The 7,311-nt window shown below is 31.4% G+C and overlaps 1 long non-coding RNA gene across 3 annotated transcripts; it reads right to left on the reverse strand.

The window, feature by feature from the left end:
* Positions 1-105: 105 nt before the first annotated feature.
* On the reverse strand, positions 106-3,423 carry LOC148227663 (uncharacterized). Of its 3 annotated transcripts, XR_015812027.1 has the most exons (3): positions 1,124-3,423; positions 1,012-1,055; positions 106-930 (listed from the first exon to the last, which is right to left on the reverse strand). It is a non-coding gene; the product is annotated as an uncharacterized LOC148227663 (long non-coding RNA). The 3 variants fall into 3 exon arrangements; XR_015812026.1 differs by having other exon boundaries at positions 106-766; positions 1,012-3,423; XR_015812025.1 differs by having other exon boundaries at positions 1,012-3,423.
* Between the last annotated feature and the right edge of the window lie 3,888 nt (positions 3,424-7,311).

The raw sequence follows: 7,311 nt of genomic DNA on the forward strand, positions 1-7,311 counted from the left end.
GAAATTTTCAAATTTTGAATTCCCGGCGACGGGCTCCGAGGCCTAAAAGTGAGTTTTTGCTTTTATAAATAATCGGATTGCAAATTAACTAGGTGTGTTATAACTATGAAAATTAAATATATACATAATGTATTGAGGATAAGAAGAATACATTGATTAAATTAGATAAACGATCATAAAACAATCTTTGTAATGAAATCTTCAAATTTTGAAATCCCGTCGCCGGGCTCCGAGGCCGAAAAGTGAGTTTTACTTTTATATTACATTAACATTATCATTGCTTGCTGATTTAATACACATATACGTTAGATTTTAAGAATTTTAAATTAACCAGTTATGTTTTAAACATGAACGTGTAATATATCCTTAGTATGTGAGGATTGAAAGTTAATGTCGATCAAATCAGCGCTGTCGGACAGCTTATAAATGTGTAGTTTCTTGGATGTTATCTAATAAACGTCATTTTACAATGATTATAAATATGTGATTGCATACCTGGAATAATCGATAGCCAAAATATCTAAGAGTGGGTTATTTTTAATTCCGATGTGGCAAAATAGGTACAATTTTTGTTCTGTGCCATCATTCCTCTTTCTGAATAGCCAAATTTAAGATATTCAGTTACATCAAACTTATGTAGTATGTTCTTTATAAAAAGATAATACTTGCTGACAGTGACTTCAACACGAGAAGATTAACTCTTTGTTTATATATACCAATTCTACGTTGTAGCCATATAGGTCATCAAATTGTTCCATCATTGCTTCTGAAAAATAATTAAAAAACAATAAGACTCCTATCACGAGTAAACATTGAACACATTATTACTACTAATATAATCCATAAATTAAATTTAAACGACAACCAAAGAACACAATTGATGGATGTACTGTAGAGGATTAAACACGTAGATTGGCATCTTTTCATCTTCTACAAAATTGTCACAATATGTCATATATTTTTTATTATTACTAGCATTGCAATATGTTTAATTAACTTCGGTATGTATACCTTTAATTGCCAAATCACCGCTGTTTGTCTTTTAATATTAGATCCTGGAAAGTCAATAGTAATTTTGTTAGAATAACCGTGTTATATTATTCATTTATAACTAAACACTTACTGGCACACCCGCAATTTATAGTTTTGTCTATAATTTCAAATGCTGCATCACTTGAATCATCTTCAATTGTCACTTTGTAACAAAAATCCCGCGATTATAACATATTTCTTGCCAGATCTGACAGAAGAACTGTCAAAGCAAATTTGGGAAGTCCCGCGCTTGAGAACGAACTAAATTGATTTTAACGAGCGAAATTGATTTTAACGAGCGAAATTTATTTTAACGATTTAAATTGTATAAAATTTATTAAAATATGTATAAAAATCATCAAATACAAAAAAAAATGTTTTTTAAAATATTTTTTTAGTTTATAGATTTAAAATATAATATAAATAATGTGGATATGTATTAGCTTCTCTATACAGAAAAAATATGTACCTAAATTTTGGCGAACGTTGGCAATTTAAAGTTTTAGTTTTTAGAGAATTTTTAAAACTTTGCTTTAAAAAGTCAAAAAGGGGCAAAGTTTCAAAAAAAGTACTATTCATTACTAACCAACTACTAAGCGCACAGTATTGCAAAAATCCATCTTACTGACGCCTTTGAAACTAAACTACACAAAAATGTATAACACTAATTTAAATATTTTTTAAATTAAAAGTTTCAGAATAAAATTTCAATATTTATTCAAAATATTTTTTTCAACATTAAAAATATTTTTTATTTTATTATGGATTTTAAATATTAATCATTTATTATAGATTTTAAATATCATTAGTTCATTATTAATTTTAAATATAGTGAAAACTTTTTACACTCATTAATTATTAAAATATATAATGCTGCGCAGAAAAACATTTACTTTAAAAAATATGTAAATCAAAATATTTTTTAATCAAAAAAGACAAAGGTTTCAAAATTATTAATATTTTCAAAACGCACTTTTGGTCTAAAGTAACAGATTAGGTGCTTGATATCTTTAGTTTATTGTTTCTTTCTCATTAGTAAATGTAATTAAAAACTGACTTTTATATTTACACATAAAACATAGAAATATTTTTTTTAAATTATAAAGTAACTTATGATGTCACCAAAAAACTTTTTTATTACGAAAATTTAAATTTATGATATAATTGTGTTATGCAGCGTTAAAACTGGCACTCAAACACATAAAATACCCTAAAACACAATCAATGACTTATAATCACTCACATTGCACTAACTTTATATGATCGATTGTGTTGTTGCGTTAGTAAGGTGTAACAAAATATTTTTTCATATCAGTAATATTTTTGAGCGGATGTGTAGCCGATGCTATTTATTATAATTATTTATTAAACTGTAAACCTACTTTTAAATGATACAAAATGTTACGTTTCAATAATATTTTTTATGTTGAAAACATTTTGATATTTTTTGTTTTATTAATATTTAGTAAAGTTACAAACCTATTTTAAAAAATAATACAACGAAATCTCTTTGTAACGAATACCGAAATAACAAAATTCCCAGTATAACGAATCTTTAATTTGTCCCCTAAAAACTTGCATACAAAATGTTTTCATTATAACGAAGACTAATCTCAGTATAACGAAATATTTTGATCCAAATTTAAGAATGACGTTGCAACTTTACACAATATTTCTCCACATTCAGTTCGTCCTTGACTTGGTGTGTGACAGATGTGTTCAAAAGCAATATTTACAGGTGTTTCGCTGACCCTCAAACTTTTTTTATAAAACATTTTTTTTCACAAATTTTATTGTGTTTCATACATTTTCCTTAAACAAGGACAAAAAACGATCTGTCAACCTTATAAGAGGTTATTTTGATGCTGTAGTAATATAGTAATTTAAAATAAAATAAAAATATATGATCTTCCCTACATTCAATATAACGTATTTTCAGTACACCAAAATTTATTCATTGGTTTCGTGAGCTTCGCTGTATTGAAATTTCATAGTACAATTTTTAATTTATTATTATCTAGCCAAGTTTTAAACCTATTCATAAATGATATACAATATTTAGATTTATCATTAAATATCTAAGTTTTAATATAACGATAAAATCTAACGTTGTAAATCTAATAAATAATATAAAATGTTTTCTTCTGGAAATATTTAGTCAAGTTGTAAACCTATTTTCAAATGAATTGAAAATGTTAAGTAGTTTTTTATAGATTGAACTATTTTGTCTATCATTGAAAATCCTAAATAGTAATGTCCAATTTGAACCATTAAATTTAAAAAAATGTTTTAAAAAATCAGAACGAAGCAAAAATTATATTTAAAACCCAAAAAGTTGAGGGTCCGGTATTCGCACACTCGCTAGCTATCGGTACCTCACGATAGTGAGGTACCGACAGCTAGTCAAATATTAATAACATAACTGTGTTTTACTAGTATTCTTATATGCTAATACTATTTCACATTAAATATATATATATACAAAATTCGAAATATGAATAATATAACATAATATAATTTTTGATGTTCCGCACACATTTCTCGTTTGATAGTTAACTCACTGGTAGTAAAACATATAGAAAGAAATAATACATCAAATAACAATCAATATCAAGTCAGTCAGATGTAATACAATTGAAGGGTGATACATTTCATACAATTGAAAGGTGATACAATTCATATAATTACATAGTTGACTCCGCACTACCATCATTGTTCTCCGAATAATGTTTTATTTTTCAAACATTAAGTCATCCTTAAAAGGCTTAATCACTTTTATTCACTGAACTATAATATTTACTGAATTTATGGAATAAAAAGGTGCCAACCACATATTAGCAAAGCGCTAAAATACCAGCCAAGGTCAAAAGGTTAACTCTTAGAACTCTGTGGACCGAGTGTTAACCCTTTGACCGTGCTAGACATCCTCGCTCTAGAAAGGCAGGCAATATACTACGGGCAGGAGAAAGAAGGGTGACAACCACACAGTGGCAGCGCAGATTGGACGAGTCCACAAAGGGCAGACGGACACACCTTTTTTCTGACATTCTTCGATATCGAGATAAATATGGTTAACAGTATCGATGTGAAATATGGTTTACAATATCGATGGAAATATGCATGTTTTTTAGGCAGCCCTCGACTCTCCGCTCTTGTCAATTGAAAGGTAATTAAAATGTATCCTCACCCGATGGTTTACGGTGTTTTTTGTTTGTCCCTTAAGTGATTTTATGACCCGGGCCTTTGCTAATTTGCGCCAAAGTTGCCGCCAACTTCTAAAATAAGATTTTGGCGTTGACGAAAAGGTTTTATTACTTTATGACCCATAGCAAAAAGATGCACAAATTTAGCACAAATAAAAAATGCTTTTATATATTTGAGCCAAAGTTGCCGCCATCGGTAGGTATATCGTCGAAAAGATCTAAATAAGATTTTGCTCATAAGGTTTTATTACTTTATGACCCATCGGTCATTTAATATTACCGTTAAAAATATTTTTTTCGACATTTTTTTTATCAAAGACAAATATATTGTAAACTAACGTGTGTTAAAAATATTTGTGTCCGCCAGTTACGCTCTAGCGCTCGGCAACATCGCGTGTTCGAATTTTCTTGAAAATGTCATTCAACGATAATAGATTATTTTGGATAACTTTCATAGAACTTTATAAATCTTTAAATACTTTATGGAAAGTTAAAGATAAAAACTATATTTGAATAAAGATTTAAAAAGACAGTCTTACTATAAATTAATTGAAAAATGTCAGGAAATAAATCCAGAAGCAGATTTAAAAATCGTTAAAACGAAAATTGAATCGTTACAGTGGTTTTCGTCGTGAACTTCGCCTTCAAAGACAATCAAGAAGAACTGGGTCTGATGCTGAGAATATATACTGCGGAGTGGCCGTTGACGACACCGAACACACCGCATTTCGATGCTCAGCGTGGAACCTGTACAGGACTGTGCTAAAAGAAGCTCTCGGCGACGAATCCGAAGTGTCGCCAGAGCGCATGGTCCAGTCCATGCTTAGAAGCCCGGAAACGTGGGCGTCCTGGGCGGCTTTCGCAACCACCGTCATCAAAAATAAAGAAGAACACGAACGTCGACGACAAAGAGGTTTACTCGACGAAGGGGACGAACTACCTAGTCCTTTTTCCTGAGCATGCCTTTTAAAAACCAGAAGAGGCTCAATGCTTAAGACCTGCTGCCTCCCCGAAGTAATGACCAAATTCGGGAACCAGAGTGTGCAGTAGAGAGGCACGCGGTGTTTTTAGTGGGTAAAATCCCACACTACCACCGGCTAATGGCGCCTTTTGAAGGTTTTCACCGCGACAAAAAAAAAAAAAAAGGTACACAACCTGATATAAATAATAAAAATAAAAATAGAGTGAAGTGAAAAGACAAGTTCAAAAAACACAGCTCCACCCCAAGGAAAAAGGGACACATTGCCTACCTCGGAAAATCGATCACAACCGACTGGCCGACAACCGTGTGCGCAGTGCCAAATAAAGACAAATGTTTCATTGGTTTATAATTTAAATGTATACTGTGTTTTTTTAAGATCGGTCGTAGATTAAATATAATTTAATCTACGACCGATCTTAAAAAAATAAGATGAACAAGAAAAAGATTCAGAAGACGCTGATATCGAATTAGATTAAGGCGATAATGATACACTCAGATTTAACCAGCCATTTGAAGGATTGTTAGGAGTATCTTTTGCTGCTGATAACATGAGCCCCGAAGGAATCGCTGAAAAATTTATTGGAGATGACTACTTCGCCGTTATTGTGGAAGAAACGAATAGATACCATAATCAACACTGCAACAGATACAAACCACAAATAAAATCTACTATTTCCTTAATCAGTAAAACTGTTAATGAAACAAATAGATATGGAAATACTAAATTTGATAAAATCAATCCAGGAAGTAATTAAATGTGAAATTCATGAAAAGATTTTAAAGATGAAGAATTTAAAGCAATTTTATGCATAATTTTAAACATTGGACTTAGGCCTTATCTTGATTCACAAGATTTTTCATGGCATTTGGCATTTTTAGATATTTTTTTAAAAGAGAGCGTTTTTTCAAATATATTAGGTGTTACATTTACACGACAACCACAAGGGAACGTGTCTTTAAAACCGAATTAGCAAAGCCGACCGGAATATTGGCATTTGCGCAAAAGATTTAGAACACTTCTTTCCCAGAAGAGAAATATGTGTATAATAGTCTTACGTTTTCTGATGAATTGCTAAAGTTAAAAAAAAAAACACATTTAACAGTGACAATTATGAGGAATAAAACACATTTGCCAGCACTCATCAAAATGCTAAAATTAAAACAAGTCGAAAATAATAATAGTATACGGAAGTGATGATGTTATGTTATGTTATATGGAAATGACAGGGTCGACGCAATCGCCAAGGAGACAGCGGAGACGCACAACATGCGCAAATCATACACACGCTCTCCACCCACCTACGCAAAGACATATCTAAGAGAGAAGCTCCAGCGCGACTGAAACGCCCGTTACACTGAGTCCCACACGAAGACCTTCCTCCCAACAACTTATTCAAAAAACCAACAAACGCGATACTAAAGTAGATAATCCATTAACAAAGACTAAAAAAAAGCGCTAGTTCGCCAAAACACTTAAAGGAAACCAGGAGGAGACCCCTACCAATAATGCGACAACAGATAACCCCTCTAATCGCGATGCCATAATCAAGATGTTTATGGAATTAAGCTTGAAGTTACAACTCTAGAAGTTAAAGCTGATACACAATCGCCCATAATTTCTCAAAGAAATTGGCTAGAAAAGTAGTTGCCTAGTCCTCTTCTTGTAGATGTAGGTTCTATTTCTCCTCTGATCGATGAACAACACTTTCAATTAGTGAGTAATCCTATTCTCCTTGACCCAGAGTCATGTCTTTCACAAGGATATATAATGTGTGAATTTTATCATCAATACCAGGATTAGAATTAAATCGTATCTGTACGAATCTACACCTCCAGAAGATGAGACATAAACGTTCCATAGGAGCGGACGATTTAATCTTTGAAGCAATGGATCCAACATATGATATAACCTCGATTGTTAATAACACATTAAAGAAAGTTACGATTCCAAAAAGAAAGGAGAAGAAATTAATAATAAAGAAATTGAAACAAACAAATGTAAACGGGAGTTCCGTCGATGACAATATTCAATTGATCCTCGATACGTTGGCATCGACTCGTACATTAATAGATGAGGATAAGAGGAAATATATC

Source organism: Plectrocnemia conspersa, unplaced genomic scaffold (assembly GCF_051122295.1).
Source record: "Plectrocnemia conspersa isolate PC_06_02 unplaced genomic scaffold, ASM5112229v1 ptg000013l, whole genome shotgun sequence".
Lineage (NCBI taxonomy): Eukaryota > Metazoa > Arthropoda > Insecta > Trichoptera > Polycentropodidae > Plectrocnemia > Plectrocnemia conspersa.